This window comes from Eurosta solidaginis, chromosome 1, assembly GCF_040869045.1.
Source record: "Eurosta solidaginis isolate ZX-2024a chromosome 1, ASM4086904v1, whole genome shotgun sequence".
Lineage (NCBI taxonomy): Eukaryota > Metazoa > Arthropoda > Insecta > Diptera > Tephritidae > Eurosta > Eurosta solidaginis.
Genome location: NC_090319.1, coordinates 174,552,069 through 174,579,101, shown reverse-complemented (window position 1 = coordinate 174,579,101; position 27,033 = coordinate 174,552,069). Strand labels below are relative to the sequence as shown.

At 37.3% G+C, this 27,033-nt stretch overlaps 1 long non-coding RNA gene across 1 annotated transcript in view; it reads left to right on the top strand.

Moving 5' to 3' along the window:
* Positions 1-5,771: 5,771 nt before the first annotated feature.
* Positions 5,772-27,033, top strand: part of LOC137239881 (uncharacterized) — a 223,553-nt gene continuing 202,291 nt past the window's right edge. The window contains exon 1 of the long non-coding RNA XR_010949523.1: positions 5,772-6,024. This is a non-coding gene — a long non-coding RNA (uncharacterized lncRNA). The remainder of the gene's footprint in view (positions 6,025-27,033) is intronic.

Genomic DNA, 27,033 nt, shown 5'->3' with positions numbered 1-27,033 from the left:
ATACTCGAGTATTGCTCATGCGTTTGGTCCACTGTTTCTCAAAAGCATATAAAGCGTCTTGAGTCAGTTCAAAAGCAATTTTTGATATTTGCATTGCGCGGTCTCCATCTTCCTCCATACAGAAGTAGACTTCTTCTTATTAACTTACCCACTCTGGAAAATCGGAGAATATTACTGGGGGTATTGTTCATCCATAAGCTCATTATTGGAGAAATTGATTATGCGGACCTCCTCAGCCGCTTGTTTTTTGCGGTTCCCCCTAGAGTATCGAGACACTACGTTCCTTTCTATTTACCCCTTTGTCGATGAAACTGTGCTAAAAATAATCTTCTTCTTCTCTGGTGCGCGCACTACAATGACTTGTATAGCTGTATCAGTCTTGAATGTACTTTTGCCACTATACGTAATGCAATACTTGCCTATCTAATTTAAGAGACACAAGCTAATTTAATTTGCCGGCATTTTATTCCTTCCATAAAAAACAGGAACTATCTCGCTTAAGGATGGAGGAACATTTATCAACATGTATCATTAAGAAGGAACAAGACAGTACTGTGTTGATTGGAATCTGGTGCATTCCAACAACGTAAAAAACATGCTTTTTCATGAGTCACTGACCGGAATCGTATGCATTCCGGCAGTATAATCTTATGGGCCAGGCATCGAGCTGATTGGAATCCTTGCATTCCAACAACACAGGTCATGTTACTTTTTTATGCCTTGTGATGGCGTATCCTCATTACACTACTCTTAGCACTGCCGGATTCCCATGACATGCTGATTGGAATCTTGTTGCATTCCAACAGGAAGATTGGAATCCACTGCATTCCGAAATCATGCTGAGCGGAATCTGATGCATTCCGCCAGTATAAGATTTCGGCATAAGATCTTATTTCTGCTCATATTTCTTATTATAATTTAATACTGAAATTAAAGAGTAATGTTCATTAATATTTCTTTGTTTGTAATATAACATTGTTGAAATATCGATATATCTTAAATTTTATCTTTTGAGTTGTATATTTATACATCTTTTATATTATGCAGTCGACCATAGTTTGTCGTCGACTTTAAATAATAAATAAATAAATATATTGTCCAACATTATTCTTCATTATGAGAGATAACCAAATTTACAAATTGTTCTTAGGAAACGCTATGACATACCTATCAGAGATATGCTCTCCACTCTAAATTGGCTAAGCATTAAACAGGTACTGTTTTATCATACGATGCATTTTATTAGAAACATAATAGAAGGCAACTTGTCTGATTATTTGAAAAGTAACATAAAATATGTAAGAAATGTTCATTCCATAAATACAAGACGAAATGATTTTACTCTACCTGCTTATAGAACAGAAGCAGACAAATGTAATTTGTACTACAAAGGATTAAAATTCTACAATGAATTACCAAATGATGTTAAATCTAGTAACATAAGGGAATTTAAACACAAATTGTACAATTACTGTAGAACACTGCCATTCTAGTGCAAGATGGGCAAACTTTCGAATCATCAATAGCATTGCATACATCCCGATTACTCTACGCTGGCACTAGGAAGCTTTCCCACGTATTGTAAAGCTTTCCCACGTATAAAAAAGTAGCCGAAGCCCATACTGTAACGCATCACTCATCCTAGTAAGTGCATCGCCGTTCAGATGTTGCCTTCGCACTTTAAATGCGTTAACAGATTTAGATACAACTGGCAAAATCCTTGCATTGGTGTCATTCGTCTGCTACCCATCTCTCACTCCATTTGTGCAGTCAATAGATGCAGATAAATTAATTTAATTAGATTATATATTAATTACTATATATATGTATAAGCTAGGCTTAGTATAAGCTGTAAGAAATAAATAAATTAAATTAAACAAGAGGTGGCGCATGGGTGTGTCCTATCCCCTATTCCATTTAATTTATACATATCAAAGGACCTTTCACCACCAGAACGAGATATCAACATACCAGTGTTTCTGTTTTTCTCACTACGCGCGGTCTGAAACTATTGCCTACTAAGTCCATGGTCACTCTGTTTAAGACATTTAAGAAATAGATGACGGAAATATTGGACATTCACGCCGATGACGTTACGCTGCCGACTGTCAGTCACCCAATGACCTTAGAGCCTGCTAAATCGTATCTTAAGTACAAAGCCACAACAAAACTTCAAGTTGCTTGCAGGTAACACCACTTACAAAGCAGTCGACTACTCATGTGATACGCGTCACCAGTTTGGTCGCCTGACTTAAAAATAACACACTGGAAAAGGCTGTAGGCGTGCCAAATACTACACTCAGAGCTGCCATGGCAAGTCTTATGACCCCAGAACACCACCTAAGTAGTGAGACAAAAGAGTTCAACTTAAAGGAGTTTTTGTTGAACTATCACAAGGTGGGTGTAATGATTAATACAAGGATAGAAGGGGATGACACTCTTCTGTAGGCGGATATGTGTTTGGAGCTGCGCGGTGTAGGTCTACGGGACCCGTCTAAGGCTGGCAAATAGTGGTTGGGGGTTTCGCGACCTTTCCTCACAACCTCGGAACTTTACATTTTTTTATTACAGAGTCCCTATTTATTTAATATTTTACAAAAACAAATTTATTTATTTAGCGAAAACGTTTCAGTGGCCATCTGGTGAAATCATTATAATCAAAAATCTCAACTGCAAGGGATGTTACTTAGCTCGATGAACATGATAAAGATGAATAGCGGCTTTCTCTCATTCTCGTCGCACAGTGGACGCATAGTTGTATTTGCACAACGGCCTCTCTACCCACCCTACCATGAACCGTCAGTGGTGTATACAATTTTGTCAGATCCCAAAGAAAAAGGAGACAACTTACCCTCTCACATAGTTACCACCACTCTTAAAGAAAATTAGCACCGCATAATTCCCTGTGCTAGCGTTTACATATTTTTTATTATTGATGTTCGGCCGGGGTGCGTCTGATCCTTGCGAGAGGTGGGCGCACCGGGTCGATCTCGATGGGAATATGAGTGTGGATAAAAGAAAGCAGATAAGACGAGAATTTTTCGTTATAATATATAGGAATTATTGGGTAAATGTAGAAATATCAATAGTTACAATATTACCTGAATAAACGCAAAAATACGGCAGATATCGCTGGCGGCAGATATGTACAGGATGGCTGTTAAAATCCAAGAGGCCGGTTGCATCGAAGGCGAAAACCGTTGCTCCGCAAAATCCTCCGTTTTCGGAGGGGAAAGTCACCCACACATAAACGCCGACATGCATGTGCATAAGTGCTGACAAAACACACATACACGTGCATGCTCATGCATAGTGCAGTGATGGTGTGGGTGGCTATAAGTTAAATCGAGTTTCGAGTATTGAATTCAGAGTTGCATCAGGGGGATCGCACTCAGATGCGGAAAAGTTAGGCATCCTGTCTAAACATGCCGCCCCCCTTGCGATACGCAATATCGTTTTCCGCCAATGATCTCCGACCGCGGAAAAAGAACGAGAAAAAAGAAATGCCTTACAAACTAAACTTAATCTAGACGAGGAGTTCGCCAGCGTCGGGGATGGCCGGGAATCCTTCCCGACTTGCTCAGCGTGCCACCTAAGCTAGGATGAAAAATTAGCGGTTATGAACAGATATAAGTGAATATTTCTTGCCATTGGATTATACATATTTCTTAAATAGAAATTTCATGAAGTAATACATAGTCGAAGGTCAATAAAGCTGGACGAAGAGGCCGAGGTCTCCGTTCTAGACTGGCAACATTTTTTTTTTCTCTTTTGTTTGGACGCAGAGGCCGAGGTCTCCGTTCCAGACTCGCAGTTTTTGTTTGGGGGGAGTTCCCCTGGGCTGGACGAAGAGGCCGAGATCTCCGTTCCAGCGTCTTACACATTGTATAGCTCTCGGGGCGACTGCCTTTTGTTCGGCGAGGTGTGGCGTCTTATATGTGTGCCGGGGCGGGTGGCCGTGAGGTTGGTTAGGCAAGGCGCGTTCTCGCTACCGTGCATATATATTATAAATTATGTGATGTATATTGGAACGATTTTCCGTCATCCCTTGTCAAATTTGGTTTTGAAAAAAACCGGTTTCGGCGTTGTGCCATCATCAGTGTCGATTTTCGTTCTGATCCGTTGTTGTCGTTTGTCCTGTATTTATAGTTCGTAGGTATATGAGCAGGTATTGTCAAATTGATGCTTGTGTATATTTAGTTATATGTATGTGTTGTGTGTTCATTCAGAACCGACGGTGGTTTACTAATCGATTTGTGTGGCTGACTGGGGTAGGTAGAAATCTGTGATTTTAGTCGTTTGACCTTCTTTGTCGGTTTTTTGTTTTGGTGTATTAATTGTTTTGTGTTTATTTGTTGTTGTGTGTTTGTCTGTTGTACCTGTGTGATTAAGTTGTTTCCTGTAAACAAGTTTTAAAAGCTCGAATATTGTGTCAGAATTTGTGTTTATCTGTTCGTTTATTATTCTACCGTCGAATGTTTTCTGTTTGTAGATTCCCATGTTTTCGAGTACGTTGAGACGTCGGCCCTTTTCTTGTATGTGAAGAACCCTAACTCTTTTATTGATGTTTGCTGGGGAACATTCATTCTCGACCATGTGATTCGCGAAGTTAGACTATAAATTATGTATTATATTATTAATTAGTGCTGTCGGAATGGACGTGATTTCGAGCAGCTCATGCAATTTTTTTGGGTTGGACGAAGAGGCCGAGGTCTCCATTCCAGACTCGCAGTTTTTGTTTGGGGAGAGTTCCCCTGGGCTGGACGAAGAGGCCGAGGTCTCCGTTCCAGCGTCTTACACATCGTATAGCTCTCGGGGCGACTGCCTTTTGTTCGGCGAGGTGTGGCGTCTTATGTGTGTGCCGGGGCGAGTGACCGTGAGGTTGGTTGGGCAAGGCGCGTTCTCGCTATCGTGCATATATATTATAAATTATGTATTATATTATTAATTAGTGCTGTCGGAATGGACGTGATTTCGAGCAGCTCATGCATATTTAACAAAACCTTTATGCTACATGTTACGTGCAACCCTGTCGTGTGTTTATTGGTCAGCTTATAACTAGTGTGGTGAGTTCGTAGAGTGAATATTTGTATATGTATATACCTCATGTATTTTGTCGTTGCACTAATGCCGTAGAAAAAATTGATTTTATCTCTTTTTAATTTCGGGACTGGATTTTTTCTGTACCGAAGCCGTAATTAAGACCGTTTGTGATGTTTGTTGTTGAAAACAACAAGTCCTGCCCCCTAGCCAGAAAAACAAGCAGTACCGCGGCAAAAAAAATCAAAAAATCAAAAAAAAATTTTTTGTTTGTTTTTTTGTTTTTCTTTTTGTGAATGAGAGCATAATTATTTTTAAATGAGGGTTTTGCCTTTATTTTTGTGCGTAAGTATTTTTTGGGACTGACCGAGGCGTCAGTATGGGTCAAAAAAATGCCGATCCCGAGTTTGTGTTTTGCGGGTTTTCGGTACCCGGTTGCCTCTTTTGATGCAACACTAATATGATATGCCGAACCAAGTAGGCATACATACATACATATGTATATGTACATACGTTGGTTACAAAAATGCCAACGGCAAAAGACAAAACAAATGAACATTCATTTCATGTAGAGAATAGAATTTTCAACTGAATTGAAGTAAACGGTAAATAATTTTGCCGTTTCTTCATTCATTTCATTTTTATGCGTGGCTGGAGTAAAAGGGTAAGTAGATGATGATTTGTAAATTTACTTAATACTAATCACCTTCCTTTTATTTCTTCTAGATTCGCTTTAATGTGACTAGGAATAAAAGGAATTGCCCTCTAAAATGGATGCGAGTGACCAACATTTGGATTACATGTGCCGGACTGGTATGAAGGAGCTTGAGGCGTTCTCGGACGAGCATAACCGTAAGCCACAAAAACAATGGCAATACATATTTGGTATTCGAATGTGGTATAAGCTTGCGAATATCTGAATTTTTATCCAGCCCAGTGCCCCAAATCGTGAATTTTCCGCTTAGCGATAAATTGCCAACGAAGGTTTGTTGTAGTTACTTGCATTGTTTTTGTTTTGACACAACCTTTCGGAAGTATTTTATTTATGGTTTTGATTTTTCTTTTGCTGCAAGAAGCAAAAGTGAAGCTTCACGGATTGCACATTCGCATTCGGATCAGTTGTAATGTTTATCTGTGTGACAATTGAATTGTTTTCATGAACGCATACTGACGGATACACACCTGGTTGCCGGTGATTTTCTGTAGTCTCTCAGTACCGCTATCACTATTTATGGGGCTAAGAAATGTGGCCTTTTCAGTGGACATCTAGGAATGCCAGGGAGTGTATTTTAAAAAAATTGGAATATTTTGAAAACTGGACTTTTGGCCAGCTAGATTGATCAAATACCCCACCGTGCGTCGGTTCGAAACCAGGCCACCGCCCACTAGATTTTCTCTTTATATCTTCAAGTGCAGTGTCATTTTCGCGAAGATTGTTATACATTTTAAAGGTTAATTTTAATGCCACCAAAAGCAAAAGGGGAACATTTTTTCTGGGTCACCCTAGTATTTATGAATTTGTGTATGTATCTGCACACATACATAAATCCATATAAACAAAAAAACATATGACGATTGATATTGCTGCCGCTTTGGACCTCCAGTTGCAGCATCGATGACAGTACAGTAATCTCTATTTAAACGCTGCAATGGTTTGCACTGAATTCAATTACAATATGCACGAGAGTAACAACAACACTAGCTTCATACACCCAACTTTCGTTAATCCACAAGGGATTTGAGCAAAGTTGTCATTGATGATGCCCAACAACTGGATTCCTTTAGTGACCATTTGGCCAAGAGCGATCAGCAAGTCTGCTGACTGACTGTGTAAGTGCATGCGAGTGTGTGACTATTTCAGTTGATCGTACGGGTGTAAGCTGTTGCTGCTGACAGCGTTGTTGTTGCCTAAGCGTATAACGACAAAGTCGGATGATGATGACATTATCCGCACATTTGTATACATTTTTATCTGTTTGCGCCTCTTCCGCTGCCATCATTTGTTGCTGCACAGTTAAGTTTGCAGTTGTTGTCTCGACATATTTCTGTTAAGTGAAGTGAAGTTGTCAGATATTTTTATGATATGCCTGTGTCAAGATAAAAATGCTAATAGGTATTTCGATTTTGGTATCGGTATTGGTGCTGCTGATGCCGTTTTACTTAGCAGTAGCTTAGGTTGAGTTTGAAGCTGAAATGAATTTTTGAGTAAGAATGTGGCTTTGCTTGTCATCGCCGACACTGCCGGTTTTATATGGTTGGTGTGGTTCACGCGGGCGCAATCAAACGTGCCTACATTTGTTGACTTTTAAGCGCCTTAAGTGCTGCAAGTGGCTGGATTGCCATCATTGTTATGGACATCAATGTAATTAAGTCCACAATAGGTTTTTCAAAATAATTAGTATGTGCAATGATTTCAAGTATTTTTATTGGCGGATAAAATTTTGTAGCAGCGTACAGGTTTAATTGAATTGAATTTAACTGGTGACGCGGCACCCATTTTTATATGTTAATAGATACATTTAACAATAGAGGGGTGATATCCCACTAGAAGACCGTAACTTAGAAGCTTTGTTGACAAGTTCGCATCTTGGGAATTCTGTTCATAAGGCCGTAGCTCAACGAAATCGGAACGCCGGTTAAAAAGATCTATCTAAAAAATGTATTTTTTGGAAGAATGTATTTAATTAGCGAGACAGAAATGTTGTTGCGACCGTAACAGGAAAAGGGGCAAATGTTTAATAACATGAGGACTAGAATTTTTGCAAATTTAATTCTTTGCATAAGTATAAAAGAGTATCTAGCTATTACAATACCAGAAATTAATCATCGAGAAATTTTGCACCGTTTAATTTGTTTCTAACTTTTTATATTTGTCGCGACCATAACACTTGATACATGTTCCTTGATAATTAAGGCACAATTTTTAAACCGCAAAACATTTTCCAATCAAGCGGGAAACAGGGGCAGATACAACTACTACAGTTGGCAGTATAACGGCCATTATTGTTTACTGGTATCGCTCATCGAAAGGAGCTGTGCTATTTGTGTTTGATAGTAGTTGCTGTGTCAACATATTTCTTACCATGTTTGGGATTATACCTGGGGTGTATATTTTAATAATTTTAACGTCTGTGATAATAAACAAAAAGTCGTATAAGTCAACAATCAAGCAGGGCTTTAGTTGCGCGTAGTTGTAAAGTTCTTCTAAACGTCCTACTCACAATTTCAGTATTATTGCTTAACTCCCCTAACGTTTCTTTAGCCACGTATTTGGTCTGCATACTGTCCATGGGCTACAAAATATGCGATAAATTAGAGAGGCAGGCATCTCACAATCATAAATACTTGCAAAAGCTTCTCGATACTATATTCATAGGAAATGTGTTTTACTTTTATCAGGGTAACTCAAATAGCTTTGCAACAATTGATTTAAATCCTGGTTACATTAGACAAAGTACATATAAACCATTGATTGTTGAAATCCTTGTAACATTAAATATGTACTCAGCGCACTTTATCTCATTTGTGTTTTTGGTTGTACAAAGGGCACTATGCATTAAACTTAGTTGTTTAGTGGTGGAGATTATGCCACTGACGTATGCTGACTGGATATTCGGTTGGGAGATTCAAATAATGATTCAGATCATGTGCATTAAATTTTAATAAGGAATTCTATCCTCATTATATATGTATGTATCTATTTGAAATTTTCATGCTTCACGAAATCGAATTTTTTATATTGCTAGTATACAACACTATATTTTTTTGTAAAATAAGAGGTTGCAACTCTAGGAGGTATTGTATTGTCTCCCATTTTTTTTGAAAAGTGTGCAGAGTTTCAGTTACAAAATTCAAAAGGATTTGCATAGGTAGGGAAAACTTTGCGTCAGTCTGCTACTTCCCCCACCAGTGGTAAGGGGTGGCAGATACTCTGTGATGTATTTTGTTTTGTTTGTTAAGGCCTCGTTCCTGTGGCCGAGTGATAGTATATGCTGTGGCAGATCGGTACTGCGTTAGGGTTCTGGTGTCATCGCTCAGGGGAGCGAGTGAATTGTGGGTTTGATTTTTGAAAATCTAAAGATAATGGGCCGAAGGCCTTTGTGCTTTGTGGCAGATAGCGGATCTGCGTTAGGGCGTTTCTGGTGTCCTCGTTATGGGATGACGAGTGAATCGTGGGATGGTTTCTTCAAGGGGCCCCGGTTAGTCTTATTAAAAAAAACCTAATTTGCCTTTTGGTTTTCGAGCTGTTGGCAAGCTCTCCCGTGCCCTCGTGCATCTCGCTCCCTTTCCCCATTGCCCACCAGTAGTAAGGTTTAGGATTCCCCCCGGTAGACTCGACACGAGATCGAGGGTAGAGAACAAAAAAAAACACACGATATACATGGCTTGGGAGAAACACACATTCAGGAGTAGCGGGGCATCACGGCACATAGTTGAAATGCGTCTTCATGTCCCACGCTCCCCTTCCCCATTGGCATCGCGTAGTAAGATGTAGGATAGCTCTCCGGTCACTCGCACCATCACGAGACCGGGGGGTTGATTATAATTGGGGCCTCGGGAGAGACACAAGTTTAGGGATAGCGGGGAATCACGGCACGTGGTTGAACGTGTCTTTATATCCCGCGCTCCCTTTCCCCATTGTCATCGCGTAATACGTTTTAGGGTTCCCTCCGGTAGACTCGCACCCTCACGAGACCGGGGGTTGATTATAATATATGGCTCGGGAGAAACACAGGGTTAGGGATAGAGAGACACGAAGACGCGGGTTCCTGAGGATGCTCTGAGTGCTATCACTAACCGTGGGCCTCTGGTTTTAGGTAGTCTGGGGAAATAGAATTTTGGGTTTTGTAGGGCGGAATTTGGCCCCTTACATCTCATCCTCCTTGTCGTGGGACGGAAGGAGTACCAATTTCGTAATTGGTCTACTTATTTGTCCCTTGGTTGTATGGACGTCAACAACATGCACACGGTTATCAGAGCCTGGGTGTGTGTTGACGATTCTCCCCATTCTCCACTCGTTGGGTTGGAGGTTGTCCTCTTTGATAACAACTAGGTCTCCGGGTTTTAGATTAGATTGTGGATGTTTCCACTTATATCGTTTCTGGATCTCGGTGAGATAATCCGATTTCCATCTTTTGCAGAAAGTATGGTGCAGGGCCTTCATTTTCTGCCATCTGTTAACAATTGAGGCAGGATTCTCGTCACAGTCCAGTTCGGGTGGAGCTAACAGATGCCCACCCACGAGAAAGTGACCTGGAGTAAGTGGCTCCAGGTCGGAAGGTTCATTGGACAAGGGACTCAGTGGCCTGGAGTTAAGGCATGCCTCTATTCGGCATAGGAAAGTCGTAAACTCCTCGAATGTATATTTGTGGCCGGACGCGATTTTCTTATAATGGGTTTTAAAACGTTTTACCCCTGCTTTCCACAAACCTCCTATGTGAGGAGCACCTGGGGGTATGAAACGCCATGCGAGAGTTTGGTGGCTATATTTACTCATTGTGTCGTCCCTTGCTTCCCGCAGAAATGTCTTGAACTCCGATCTTAAGCATCGCGAATCTCCGACAAAGTTAGTACCATTGTCGGAGTAGACGTTTTTTGGGCATCCTCGTCTGGATACAAATCTGGCGAAGGCAGCCTGGAAGGACCCGGTATTAAGGTCGTTTCTCGCTTCAAGATGAATAGCTTTCGTCGAAAAGCAGACCAAAAAACAGACATATCCCTTTGAGGTCCTACACCCTCTCCCTCGGTAAGACTTTATGTCAAATGGTCCGGCGAAATCTACCCCTGTATTTGTGAAGGCCCTAGCAAAGGTGGTGCGCTCCTTTGGAAGGATTCCCATAAGATGAGTTTGTGCCCGCTTCTTGTAAATAGTACAGACTTTACAATTGTGGATGACAGACCTAATCATGTTTTTAACACGCGGTATCCTATACTGAGTGCGAAGGAGATCTTATGTGTAAATTCAACTAGGAGTCAGCTTAGCCTACAAGTGTACGGCAGGATAATGGGGTGACGTTCGTTGTAGGGCATATCTTTGGATGCGTCAATCCTACCACCAGTTCTGATTATACCTTCAGTATCGATGAATGGGTTTAAGGGTAAAATCTCACTCTTCCCATGAATTGGTTTTCCTGACTTCAAGTTGGCATACTCTGCTTGATAGTATTTCCTTTGGCATATAGCTATCAATCTTTGTGTCGTAGTTTCGATTTCATCAGGTGCTATTGAGTGAGACTGCCTATTGAAGGAAACTTTAGTCTTTGGATGTGTTCTGCAGAAAAAGCGAAAAATGTATGATATGACCCGCAACGCCCTGGAAAAGTCGGAGAACCTATCAAAGATGTTGGGTTGTTATTTACTGATATTGCATTAGCCTTTACACGCTTTTCCTCAATAGACGTGTTATATTCGGTATCTTGTGCTGTCCAGTGGGAATTATCTTCTTGCAACTAAGAAGGTCCCTGCCACCACAACGAATTGTTGACCAAGTCAGACGAAGGTAATCCTCTGCTACCTAAATCTGCTGCAATTGATTCTGAATTTACATGCAACCGGTCCTTATTTCCGACCGACGAAGGTTGACCAGGAACAGGGCGGCTTTCATATCCATGCGAGTACGATAGTTGAATCCGTCCAAAAGTGGTCTTTCGCTGGTCCCAATTTAAGGTTCCTGAAAATTGATTCGGTTATTTCCTCTGAGCCGTGCACCGCAAAGTTCATATCGTGGAAGAGAAAGAGTTTTCACCGGGGCTACTCGGGTTTTGGCTAGAAGCAGGTTTATGCAGACATCATCATCCGTTTTGATGCGCATGTAAACGGCTGCTGCATAAGCCTTCTCGGATGCGTCACAAACTACATGGATCTCGATGTTGGTTCATGGAGAAAAGTTGACCCATCTAGGTATCCTTATTTTATCGATCTCATGGTATTGGTGGGTGAAGGTTTTCCATTTTTCCAACGTACTGGTCGATATAGTTCGTCCCAAGCGGTTCCGTCTAACCAAATACTCTGCATGAGTATTTTTGCCACAATGACCATTGGTGCCAGCCACCCTAATGGATCGAAAAGTTTGGCGATTGCCGATAATATCGCTCTCTTCGTAATGTTTTCGGGATTGTCCAGCGCCCCTGCTTTAAAATTAAATAAATCTGAGTGGGCATTCCATCGAATGCCTAATGTTTCACTGAACTGGTATTTTCGAATGCCAGGAAGTTTTCAGTGAGCAGGTCTGCTTTGGGGATGTTCCTTAGAATGTCCTCTGAATTGGACGTCCATTTGTGAAGTGGAAAGCCCGCTGAATTTAGGACTTGACGAATTTCATCTCTGGCTTTAATGGTCGATGTGATCGTATGTCCACCCGCTAACACGCCATCTACATACATGTATCATCGCAGTATGCTAGCCGCCGTAGGATGTGAATTTGATACGTCGTCTGCTAGTTGTATGAGCGTTCTTATCGCGAGATATGGAGCGCAGTTCACTCCGAAGGTAACTGTCTTTAATTCGTAGAGACTAATAGGGTCATTCGGGGAAGTGCGATACACAATACGTTGAAATTTGGTGTGATTTTCGTTCACCCAAATTTGACGAAACATCTTTTCGATGTCGCTATTGAAGACGAAACGGTATAGTCTCTATCGTAAGATTAATATGGGTAAATCGGCTTGTAGAACTGGGCCTGGGAGGAGAATATCGTTTAGGTTATTACCGTTGGCCGTAGGGCTCGAGGCATTAAATACTACCCGTACCTTTGTAGTGGTACTTTCTGCTTTAATAACGTCGTTGTGGAGCAGGAAGTAATGATCCGAATCGTCGGATGGGATATTCTTTTTTAATATTCTGACAACACTCGAACATATTCTTTACCTAAATCTGGGTTTTTTATTAGCCGCCCCTCATTCCGGAAGAATTGAGAGCATGCGCGTTTCAGGGACGGTCCTAAATTAATGTTATTAGGGTAATCCTGCCTGAATGGTAGTGATACGGTGTATCTTCCATCTTCATCACGTTTCGTTGTTTCTTTAAATAATTTTTCGCAATACCTTTCTTCATCATTTAATATTTTATTTTTGGGCACATTTTCTACCTCCCAGAAAGCTTTCAGTTGATTGTCCAACGCAACCTCGTTGTAGAAGGACATGATGCTCTTCGTTGGATTCGGTGCTTCGATACGACCGGTTAGTATCCAACCGAACACTGTCTCTTGGGCCAAGAGTGTGTTTAGTACATTCTTTTTTATACCGCTCATTATATTTTGGGGATATATGTCTCCGCCAAGTATGAGGTCTACGTCTTCGTTGACGTAGAACCTCTTGTCTGCCAAAACCAAGTCTGGGAAGGCCTGCATCGCCATGGCATTGATATGGCAGGATGGTAGATTCCCAATGAGTTTGCCTACAACTAGAATGGGTGTAGTCAGGCTGAAGCAGGGATCCACTGGTGAAAGTAGTTCGATGTTGGATGCTTCTTTCACCTGAGCTGACACTGCATTTGTGATGCCTGAAACTCGGGCATGCATTTTCCTCGCTGGCAAATTGATTCTGCGTTTCAGTCTTTCTGTTATAAAGGAACATTCAGACCCAGAATCAATTAATGCCCGCGCGGAAAAGTCGGTATCATTATGCTGAATGTGTACGCGAGCAGTCCCTAATAGCACGCCTGTGCTGGAATTGGCATGGCAGGATTTGACATTCTGGTTCGTGGAGGAAGGTGGTTGTCCCGACTCCTGTCTTTTCCGTGCCTGTGCCGAAGTTGATGGGGTATTATCCGCATCTTTGAAAGGGTTGCGCACCGCCGGTTGCTGAAGTGTGTCCGCATGCAGGAGCGTGTGGTGACGAGAGTGGCATTTGGAACAGTTGTATGAACTGGTGCACATCGTCACTTTGTGTCTTGGGGATAAACAGTTCAGTCAGCCATTTGTGGATTTAACGAATTTAAGCCTTTCGGCCGGGGTTAAGTCGCCAAAGCGTGAACAGTTGCGTAATCTGTGCTCCGTAGATCTGCACATTTTACACATTGTTGTTGTTGTTTGCTTGGATACTTTTGTTTGAAAAGCACAAAATCTTTTCGTAGGGGTTTCTGTGGATTGTCGCGAAGCGCTTGATTTTTGCACTTTAGAAGTGGCATTCCCTGTAAAACCAGACACGATTTCAAGTGTATGAAAACGATTTGACAGGAATTTGTCCATATCCGCCCACTAGTATATGTCCGTTTTGTGGTCAATGCTCTGCTCCCATAGAGCCAACGTATTTTCAGGTAATTTTGTCGAACATAAATAAGTAATGATCGCATCCCAATTTGAAACATCAATCTGATGGGTTTTTAAGGATGCCAAACAATTATTTATGTCGCGCTGTAAGGTTTTAGTTGAGCTGCCGCACTCACTATCTACTTCAGATTAAATAAAATTTGTAGTTGTGAGTTTACGAGAATCCGTTTTTTCTCGTATCTCTCACATAGGGTTTTCCAGGCTGTTTCGAAGCCATCATTTTTCAAGGGACATTTCTTCACGATATCCTATGCCTCATCTTGAGTTTTTTGGTTAAGGTGGAACAACTTTTCTACCGGGCTTAAGCGACTGTTGTTTTTATAGATGGCCGTGAACAGGTCACGAAACGTTGGCCAACATAGGTAGTCGCCCTTGAATACCTCAGTATCGCAAGCTGGCAGGCGGATACTATGTTCGCTCCCTCTCCCTCAGGTCGAACTTCCCTATCTTTTTCCTGCTTCAATTTGGCTTGAAGTTCAGCCATGTTCGACATGCATCGCAGGAATACGGCATATGCCGCTGTATGCTTGATCTTCGCCGCTGCAATTTTTTTTTGCGTCAAGCGTGTCAAAGTAAAGTAACTCCTCGAGGGCAGTCTCTGCTTTTGCGCACTTAGCTTGAAATTCTTTTTGCTGTATTGCAAGAGAGTGTATAGTGCGCAGAGCCACATTTATGTCATTAAAGTCGGCCTCGAACTCGATTATTCGATCGGTCAATATAATATATGATTCCATGTTCATGGATTAAAATTTGTGATCAAATTAAGAAGAGGATGTAAAACTGAACAACCCTGAGCGAATAACCCAACCAACAACTATTAAATTAGGCAATATTTTATTTATTGCTTTGAATTTAATTTTCTGACTTTGCAGATTATTTTGTGCCGTAAACAGAGAGCAGAGGGGAGCAACACCAATGTGTACCGTGTGAAGTAATGGGGGGGCACTCGCCACTTCAACGTTCAATTTTATTATAAAGTAAGTGCGCGCGTTGATATAAACTCGACGAAAAGTGTGAAACCGTGAAATAAATTTTATGCAACAAAGAACTAAACTTTGTAACAAAGATTGATTAGAGAAATTAATGAAAATAATAGTGACGCAAAAAGAAATTGAATTTTGCCGCAATCGGTTGGCGTGAAATTTTGTGGAAGTGAGGTTATGTGCACCTCTTCCTTGTGCTGTGTCCGGAGAGCCTTACCGCTGGTGGGGGGACAGACCAGATAGTCACAAGGAATCTAAGACAACGTTAATGTGCCGCGTTTGCACTTAATTTTCTTTTCGACACTAATAAATTTTTCACACTTTTCGCGGTTAATCACAGTCACTACGCGTGTGGCACTCAGAATATATATTTTTAAACGGTTTTTGTATAGTTTATTATGACCAAAAAAAAGTGGCAAGAAATATTGCACTTACTTTGTGGCGATTTGCTGGTTTGACGTGGCACGTAGCTTGCTGTGCTGCAATGGCTTCAGCTGGCTGTAGCTTTCTCCGTATTTTGACGCTGATATGATAAACGTTCTCACACCTTTTGTGGTATAGCTGTTTGTGGGCAAAATACTTTTCCGATTGAATTTTTGTGAGGAATTCTGAAATGTGTGCGTTCAGCTATGGTCTTATGTTGTGAACTGTAATTTAGGTGCTGTATATTCCTTTCTAGGGGAGATAGGACCAAATGTTCGGCCGGGGTGCGTCTGATCCTTGCGAGAGGTGGGCGCACCGGGTCGATCTCGATGGGAATATGGGTTTGGATAAAAGAAAGCAGACAAGACGAGAATTTCTCGTTATAATATATAGGATTTATTGGGTAAATGTAGAAATATCAATAGTTACAATATTCCCTGAATAAACGCAAAAATACGGCAGAGATCGCTGGCGGCAGATGTGTACAGGATGGCTATTAAAATCCAAGAGGCCGGTTGCATCGAAGGCGACAACCGTTGGTCCACAAAATCCTCCGTTTTCGGAGGGGAAAGTCACCCACACATAAACGCTGACATGCATGTGCATAAGTGCTGACAAAATACACATACACGTGCATGCGCATGCATAGGGCGGTGATGGTGTGGGTGGCTATAAGTTAAATCGAGTTTCGAGTATCGAATTGCAGAGTTGCATCAGGGGGATCGCACTCAGATGCGGAAAATTTGGGCATCCTGCCTAAACATATCCCTAAAAGCTTATTCCAACAATTTTAAAATTCAGGTTATTGTTTATGTTGGAACAATTCGATACCTTTTTTCAATAAATTTCATTTTTCTTACACACTTACACGCCTAATAGTAGGCTAAATTAACGTATACGTGTTACTCTATTCATGTATGTGTACTTTGAAAAAAATAAAATAAAACATTAACTGCATTCATGTTAATATCAACATTATTCCTACGTTTAACATACGGATTCTTTTACGGAGCAGTTTACAAAAATTACATATGTACATACATATATACCCGCCTACTCTGCTGTTCTTGCGAACATTAATGTAAAAAAAAATAATATATATATTAAGACGCTAAAAAAATTTCCATACAATCAATTGACATGTTGTTTCGCATACTTAGCATACGAAATCATATAAAAATTATATGAATCGATTGGTATTGATCAGCCGCAGTGCATAGGCCTATTTTTGTTAAAAAATATTACTCTATTTGTTTATAATTATTAGAAAAAGTTTTTTGTAAATTCGAACAATTCATATAAATATCGAAATTCATTTTCTTGTACAAGCGCGCCATCTTTGGGAACAATTATCTAAGTGTTCTAATGCGAATTTCAAAGACCTAAACCTTTATGTATCCCCGCTAAATTCGAAAGCACAAATGTTTCACCTACATACAAATATGGTTTCCCATTGTTGCCACTTACCTATAATAGCCTCTACCAAAATCCTAAAAAATTGTTCCAAAATAATTTGACCGGCCCATTTTTTGTGGCAAATTTCACTTACACGTAAATACATAAGTCTTTATTTAACAGATTCTTTGTTTTTTATTTTAGTTGTTTTCAAAAAAACATGAAATCACAAATAATGAGTTAACTTTTGTTGAAATTAACTAAATTCATTTATAACAATTAATGACAAATTTGGCTGAAAATGGTTTTGCATTTGCAGATTTAATCATCATTTCAAATAAAGTACGTCTTATACTGAACAAAAAAACAAAAAAGTTACAAAAATATAACATTAAATTTTTTATATTGTCTTTTATGCTAATTTATTTTATTTCTTATTTTATTTTATTATATATTCTTTTATTTCAATTTAGTTTATTATTATTTAAATGGAACTTGACTGAATCGCAAAATTTCACGTTGTATATTAAACGAAAAAAAACGTCCCTTGATTTTAGGTGAAAACGGCAACCGGCATCATGGCGGCCGTATTGCATAGGCAGTATATTACCCACTAGCTATATATTAATACGCTAACAAAATTTCCATACAATCAATTGACAGGCTGTTTCGCATAGTTAGCGTACGTAAAATCATATAAAAGTTATATGAATCGATTCGTATAGATCAGCAGCAGTGCATAGGCCTATTTTTGTTAACAAATATTACTCTATTTGTTTTTAATTAATAGAAAAAGTTTTTTGTAAATTCGGAAATCTGTGCAAATATCGAAATTGCCAATCTGTAATACCCATTATTTTCACAAACCCCCTGAATTCGAAACTCCAAAAGCTGCATTGTCGCGTTGCTCAAGTGTTTCATCTCTACATATGTATATATTCGTACGCGCCAAACGGTGAGAGAACTACTACTCATTTTCAGTTCAATTAAAATATTGTTTCCCATTGTTGCCACTTACCTATACTGGTCTGTAACAAAATCCTTAAAACTTTTTTCTAAAATAATTGTTAGCGCACAATAAAACTTTAAAGAGAAGTAGTAACTTAACCGGCCTATTTTTTTGGACAAATTTTACTTACAAGTAAATGCACAGGTCTTTATTTAACGGATTCTTTGTTTTTTATTTTAGTTGCATTGAAAGAAATATGAAATCACAAATAATGAGTCAAATTTTGTTCAAACTCACTAAGTTTATGTATTTATAACAATTAATTGCAAATTTGACCCAAAATGTTTTTTGCATTTCCAGTTTTATGCTCATTTAAGATATAGCACGTCTTATACTGTACAAAAAATAAATAAATTTGCTACAAAGATATTACATTAAAATTTGTATATTGTCTTTTATGCTAATTTATTTTGATATTTCCTATTTTATTTTATTATATTGTCTTTTATTTCAACTTAGTTTGTTATTATTTAAATGAAATTTGATTGAATCGGAAAATTTCACGTTGTATATTAAACGAAAAAACGACCCAAAAACGTTTTCGATTTTAGGTCGAAATATTGCACAGGCCGTATATTACTCTACTCTCTATATATTAGTAGGCTAACAAAATTTCCATACAATCAATTGACAGGCTGTTTCGCAGACTTAGCATACGTAAAATCATATAAAAGTTATATGAATCGATTCGTATTGATCAGCCGCAGTGCATAGGCCTATTTTTGTTAACAAATGTTACTCTATTTGTTTATAATTAATAGAAAATTTTTTTTTGTAAATTCGAACAATTCATACAAATATCGAAATTCATTTTCGTGCACAAGCGCGTCATCTTTGGGAACAATTATCTAAGTGTTCTAATGCCACCTACATACAAATACGGTTTCCCATTGTTGCCACTTACCTATAATAGCCTCTACCAAAATCCTAAAAAATTGTTCCAAAATAATTTGTAGCGTACCAAAAAATCTTAAATAAAATTAATTTTGACCGGCCCATTTTTTGTGTCAAATTTCACTTACATGTAAATACATAAGTCTTTATTTAACAGATTCTTTGTTTTTTATTTTAGTTGTTTTCAAAAAACCATGAAATCACAAATAATGGGTTAACTTTTGTTGAAGCTAACTAGTTTATTTATAACAATTAATGGCAAATTTGCCCGAAAATGTTTTTGCATTTGCAGATGTAATCATTATTTTAGATAAAGTACGTCTTATACTGAACAAAAAATAAATAAATTTGCTACAAAAATATAACATCAAATTTTTTATATTGCTTTTATGCTAATCTATTTTATTTCTTATTTTATTTTATTATATATCATTTCAACTTAGTTTAATATTATTTAAATGCAACTTGACTGAATCGAAAATTGAAAAAAATACAAATTGGTCGAATTTCGACCACAGGCGATACTAGTATTGGTTTAATACTAAAATATAATGATATGAATGTTCCCCCACCAATTCGGGATAGCGAAGCAACCGAGCTGTTACTTAATTGAATTTATATGAATCAAACATCTTTAACATAAAATCATTCTGTTAATGACGCTACATTTTATACAAATTCACGTCGAACATGATCTGAGCAAAAGAATATGTTACATCATAGGTCGGCAAAGGTACCCCATCTGGGTATTACGCTCCTCACACGTATTCTTATGCTCTTCATTTCAGTTGCTGTTGATACCGAAAAGTCAATTGCGCCACAGTGGTGTTTGAACAGAATTTTCATGCCAGTCGTGTTGCAGGCAGCAAAGGGATGATACGTATCGTCGCTTTGTTTATATTTTTTATGCAATAGCAATAAATTATAGAAATGCGGAAACCGCGTTAAACAGAATCTGTCAAGCAGAGTTAGTTAAGCAATGTTAGGCAAGGAAACATTTTTTAGGCGGTTTTTGTATAGTTTATTATGACCAAAAAAAAGTGGCAAGAAATATTGCACTTACTTTGTGGCGATTTGCTGGTTTGACGTGGCACGTAGCTTGCTGTGCTGCAATGGCTTCAGCTGGCTGTAGCTTTCTCCGTATTTTGACGCTGATATGATAAACGTTCTCACACCTTTTGTGGTATAGCTGTTTGTGGGCAAAATACTTTTCCGATTGAATTTTTGTGAGAAATTCTGAAATGTGTGCGTTCAGCTATGGTCTTATGTTGTGAACTGTAATTTAGGTGCTGTATATTCCTTTCTCGGGGAGATAGGACCAAATGTTCGGCCGGGGTGCGTCTGATCCTTGCGAGAGGTGGGCGCACCGGGTCGATCTCGATGGGAATATGCGTTTGGATAAAAGAAAGCAGACAAGACGAGAATTTCTCGTTATAATATATAGGATTTATTGGGTAAATGTAGAAATATCAATAGTTACAATATTCCCTGAATAAACGCAAAAATACGGCAGAGATCGCTGGCGGCAGATGTGTACAGGATGGCTATTAAAATCCAAGAGGCCGGTTGCATCGAAGGCGACAACCGTTGGTCCACAAAATCCTCCGTTTTCGGAGGGGAAAGTCACCCACACATAAACGCTGACATGCATGTGCATAAGTGCTGACAAAACACACATACACGTGCATGCGCATGCATAGGGCGGTGATGGTGTGGGTGGCTATAAGTTAAATCGAGTTTCGAGTATCGAATTGCAGAGTTGCATCAGGGGGATCGCACTCAGATGCGGAAAATTTGGGCATCCTGCCTAAACATATCCCTAAAAGCTTATTCCAACAATTTTAAAATTCAGGTTATTGTTTATGTTGGAACAATTCGATACCTTTTTTCAATAAATTTCATTTTTCTTACACACTTACACGCCTAATAGTAGGCTAAATTAACGTATACGTGTTACTCTATTCATGTATGTGTACTTTGAAAAAAATAAAATAAAACATTAACTGCATTCATGTTAATATCAACATTATTCCTACGTTTAACATACGGATTCTTTTACGGAGCAGTTTACAAAAGTACATATGTACATACATATATACCCGCCTACTCTGCTGTTCTTGCGAACATTAATGTAAAAAAAAATAATATATATATTAAGACGCTAAAAAAATTTCCATACAATCAATTGACATGTTGTTTCGCATACTTAGCATACGAAATCATATAAAAATTATATGAATCGATTGGTATTGATCAGCCGCAGTGCATAGGCCTATTTTTGTTAAAAAATATTACTCTATTTGTTTATAATTATTAGAAAAAGTTTTTTGTAAATTCGAACAATTCATACAAATATCGAAATTCATTTTCTTGTACAAGCGCGCCATCTTTGGGAACAATTATCTAAGTGTTCTAATGCGAATTTCAAAGACCTAAACCTTTATGTATCCCCGCTAAATTCGAAAGCACAAATGTTTCACCTACATACAAATATGGTTTCCCATTGTTGCCACTTACCTATAATAGCCTCTACCAAAATCCTAAAAAATTGTTCCAAAATAATTTGACCGGCCCATTTTTTGTGGCAAATTTCACTTACACGTAAATACATAAGTCTTTATTTAACAGATTCTTTGTTTTTTATTTTAGTTGTTTTCAAAAAAACATGAAATCACAAATAATGAGTTAACTTTTGTTGAAATTAACTAAATTCATTTATAACAATTAATGACAAATTTGGCTGAAAATGGTTTTGCATTTGCAGATTTAATCATCATTTCAAATAAAGTACGTCTTATACTGAACAAAAAAACAAAAAAGTTACAAAAATATAACATTAAATTTTTTATATTGTCTTTTATGCTAATTTATTTTATTTCTTATTTTATTTTATTATATATTCTTTTATTTCAATTTAGTTTATTATTATTTAAATGGAACTTGACTGAATCGCAAAATTTCACGTTGTATATTAAACGAAAAAAAACGTCCCTTGATTTTAGGTGAAAACGGCAACCGGCATCATGGCGGCCGTATTGCATAGGCAGTATATTACCCACTAGCTATATATTAATACGCTAACAAAATTTCCATACAATCAATTGACAGGCTGTTTCGCATAGTTAGCGTACGTAAAATCATATAAAAGTTATATGAATCGATTCGTATAGATCAGCAGCAGTGCATAGGCCTATTTTTGTTAACAAATATTACTCTATTTGTTTTTAATTAATAGAAAAAGTTTTTTGTAAATTCGGAAATCTGTGCAAATATCGAAATTGCCAATCAGTAATACCCATTATTTTCACAAACCCCCTGAATTCGAAACTCCAAAAGCTGCATTGTCGCGTTGCTCAAGTGTTTCATCTCTACATATGTATATATTCGTACGCGCCAAACGGTGAGAGAACTACTACTCATTTTCAGTTCAATTAAAATATTGTTTCCCATTGTTGCCACTTACCTATACTGGTCTGTAACAAAATCCTTAAAACTTTTTTCTAAAATAATTGTTAGCGCACAATAAAACTTTAAAGAGAAGTAGTAACTTAACCGGCCTATTTTTTTGGACAAATTTTACTTACAAGTAAATGCACAGGTCTTTATTTAACGGATTCTTTGTTTTTTATTTTAGTTGCATTGAAAGAAATATGAAATCACAAATAATGAGTCAAATTTTGTTCAAACTCACTAAGTTTATGTATTTATAACAATTAATTGCAAATTTGACCCAAAATGTTTTTTGCATTTCCAGTTTTATGCTCATTTAAGATATAGCACGTCTTATACTGTACAAAAAATAAATAAATTTGCTACAAAGATATTACATTAAAATTTGTATATTGTCTTTTATGCTAATTTATTTTGATATTTCCTATTTTATTTTATTATATTGTCTTTTATTTCAACTTAGTTTGTTATTATTTAAATGAAATTTGATTGAATCGGAAAATTTCACGTTGTATATTAAACGAAAAAACGACCCAAAAACGTTTTCGATTTTAGGTCGAAATATTGCACAGGCCGTATATTACTCTACTCTCTATATATTAGTAGGCTAACAAAATTTCCATACAATCAATTGACAGGCTGTTTCGCAGACTTAGCATACGTAAAATCATATAAAAGTTATATGAATCGATTCGTATTGATCAGCCGCAGTGCATAGGCCTATTTTTGTTAACAAATGTTACTCTATTTGTTTATAATTAATAGAAAATTTTTTTTTGTAAATTCGAACAATTCATACAAATATCGAAATTCATTTTCGTGCACAAGCGCGTCATCTTTGGGAACAATTATCTAAGTGTTCTAATGCCACCTACATACAAATACGGTTTCCCATTGTTGCCACTTACCTATAATAGCCTCTACCAAAATCCTAAAAAATTGTTCCAAAATAATTTGTAGCGTACCAAAAAATCTTAAATAAAATTAATTTTGACCGGCCCATTTTTTGTGTCAAATTTCACTTACATGTAAATACATAAGTCTTTATTTAACAGATTCTTTGTTTTTTATTTTAGTTGTTTTCAAAAAACCATGAAATCACAAATAATGGGTTAACTTTTGTTGAAGCTAACTAGTTTATTTATAACAATTGATGGCAAATTTGCCCGAAAATGTTTTTGCATTTGCAGATGTAATCATTATTTTAGATAAAGTACGTCTTATACTGAACAAAAAATAAATAAATTTGCTACAAAAATATAACATCAAATTTTTTATATTGCTTTTATGCTAATCTATTTTATTTCTTATTTTATTTTATTATATATCATTTCAACTTAGTTTAATATTATTTAAATGCAACTTGACTGAATCGAAAATTGAAAAAAATACAAATTGGTCGAATTTCGACCACAGGCGATACTAGTATTGGTTTAATACTAAAATATAATGATATGAATGTTCCCCCACCAATTCGGGATAGCGAAGCAACCGAGCTGTTACTTAATTGAATTTATATGAATCAAACATCTTTAACATAAAATCATTCTGTTAATGACGCTACATTTTATACAAATTCACGTCGAACATGATCTGAGCAAAAGAATATGTTACATCATAGGTCGGCAAAGGTACCCCATCTGGGTATTACGCTCCTCACACGTATTCTTATGCTCTTCATTTCAGTTGCTGTTGATACCGAAAAGTCAATTGCGTCACAGTGGTGTTTGAACAGAATTTTCATGCCAGTCGTGTTGCAGGCAGCAAAGGGATGATACGTATCGTCGCTTTGTTTATATTTTTTATGCAATAGCAATAAATTATAGAAATGCGGAAACCGCGTTAAACAGAATCTGTCAAGCAGAGTTAGTTAAGCAATGTTAGGCAAGGAAACATTTTTTAGGCGATATTTTAATAAAAAAAAATTGTTGTGAAACTGTGAGCAGATTTTTTCTAACATGAAATATTTTCCTTGGAACCCAAAAACACCTTCGCTTTGAGTTTTCATCAAAACGGAAGTGTGAGAGAGGAACTTTTTCAAAAAAAGCGTATAGGTAGCAATGGAGTTTTTCTAAAATTTGTAGAACAATTTCTTTAATAAAAACGCCTTCTGAAAAAGGTCTTCCCTTCGTAAGTATGCTTGTGCTTATAAAGCTTGACAGATCCCTTTTTAACAACATTTCTGCAATTTTCATTATCATTTTGGGAAACCCATTCCTTATACTTTCGCAAAAGCATATTTTTCCCCCCAAATAATATTGTTTCTTTCCTGACCCTCATATTTATCAAAATCTTTATGAAAAGAATTATAATGTCTCTTGATATTATATCCCCGGTTCCAAATAGAAGCCTGGCATAAGAGACATTGCATTTTCTTAAAGGGATCTGAAATCATGAAAAAATGTTTATCAGCCATTTTTAGGTCGCGCATAAATATTATCATACAATTTTTGCGCTAAATCGATCACGTTGTTACTTCCTTGCTGTCGGTTAAGCAACTGACGCGAACATAGTAAATTTTACCAAGTAGCGCAACTAACAGCTGATCGGTGAAATTCGCACATTCACACGCACAGTTCTCGACTCAGTTTCAAAAAAAAACTTTAGATTATTTAGCTTAAATTTTAAAGTGAGATAATCCTTACTAATTGATATATATATAGAATATATAAGGCGTTTTTGTTGTTATTAAAAGAATCTTTTTATTTATATTAAAGTTTTTATCATTTATTTTTGAATTTTATTTTAACAATTTCATGCGATTTTAAAGCATTTTCGTGCATATACGTTTTGACATTACATTTCATACACGTTCTTATTTGCAATTCTCATTGTTTCTAAATTCGTAAACAATTACTGTGGATATTCTGTGTGATTTTTCGAAAAAATTTATTATTTTTGTGAAATTGTATACTTAATCTGTGGTATTGTGGTGGGCAAAAAGTCTTTATGCAAAAATACTTAGCCTCACAACGCGACAATGTATTTCGTAATGTCGAAGTACTTATATGTATATGTATTTGATGTGGAAGCTTGCATTTGAGAACACGGTTGCCACTTCAGTCCATTCCCTTCCACCCCTATATGGTCTGTGGTTCCTTTTTCTCAATTTTGGTTCTTTTTTGGCACGGTTTTGGTACTTTTATTTCTTTTTCATTGAAACAAATATTCACAACACTGCTAAAAAAATTGCCGCAAATCTATTACCCACATATAGTTTTCAATTTACTCCAACGGAATTCTTACCACGAAAGTTGCTCTATCAATAAAATGTAGCAGAACAATGACATTTCACTTGGGAGATAATTTAGGCGAGGCATTAAAAATGAAGTGTTGAATGTTCGGACAAACACATTGTCATTAATTTTTGATGAAACAACGCACTTATCAGAAAAAGACTTGTTTTAGTGTTTAGATATTTCGATCGGTGTTCAATTATTATACAGCTGAAACTTTTAAGACGCTTCATTTTTAGTCTGAGTTCAAAACTCACTCTTACTGAATCTAGGCTCTGGTATGAAGTTTAAACTGTGAATGAAAATGAAATCATCTATAAAAATAGCATCAACACAATGGCTTAGTTTCATTTACGATTTATTGAGTTTGCCCCAACGCAAATTTTTTAACCGTTCCTTACTAAAACCTAACTGCGCTATACATTTTATTTCCTTGCAATCAATCAAAACTAGGTTCACAACGTTAGATTGGTGAAAGACATAGTCTTATCCTAAAAATTTGAAAATGTGATACCTAAAGGTACACTTTATTTTTGTTTGTGCAGTTGTAACTAAAGCCAAGTGTCTCCTTTATTAAAATATTATATATAACACCCCTGAAACATCCTACAATTTTCGCTTTTTACAACAAATACGATACTCTAGTAACTTGCCGAATTGTTTGTATACTAATAAAATAAAACTAAAATTTGGTCCTTTTTTCGAGGTCTGGTCCTTTTTTCGATGAATTTTGGTCCCAAATGACAACATGGTGTGGCAACCGTGTTTGAGAATGCACGTGGTAAAGTTGCATTTTTCCGAACTTAATTTTTTTTTAAATAATGAAATAGTAGTATGCAAGCGACTGCCAAAGTAGTAGACATGTACATGAATATTATGAACAAAGTTTAAAGCTAAAAAAAATTTCTTTGAAATATAATCTAAGAGAAGATGGACACGAGGCATAGCTTCATAGAGGCGTATTAGGCGCAGCATAAGCAATCTTGAGGTGTAGAGAGATCTTAGCTGCATGCTATATTTTGCAGGCGTCTACGAAGCTATGCCTCTTGTGTATCTTGCCTAAGTTCAACTTTTTAGGAGATCTAACATTTTTAATTAATATTGATAAATAACACCTAGAGCAAATACGCTTAAGGTGACTTTTGCGTCGTTTTGGCACTTGCGTTGCGTCTACATCTGACTTTGAACACACGTGCTTTACTTGCTTCAATCCATAAGCAACGCAACGCAAACGGCAAAGCAACACACACATAATTAAAATATTACGTTCTTCTTGAAGTTTCTTGCATTTTAGAAAAAAAAAAAAACCGATTTTCTATCGCCGTTCAACTAAAT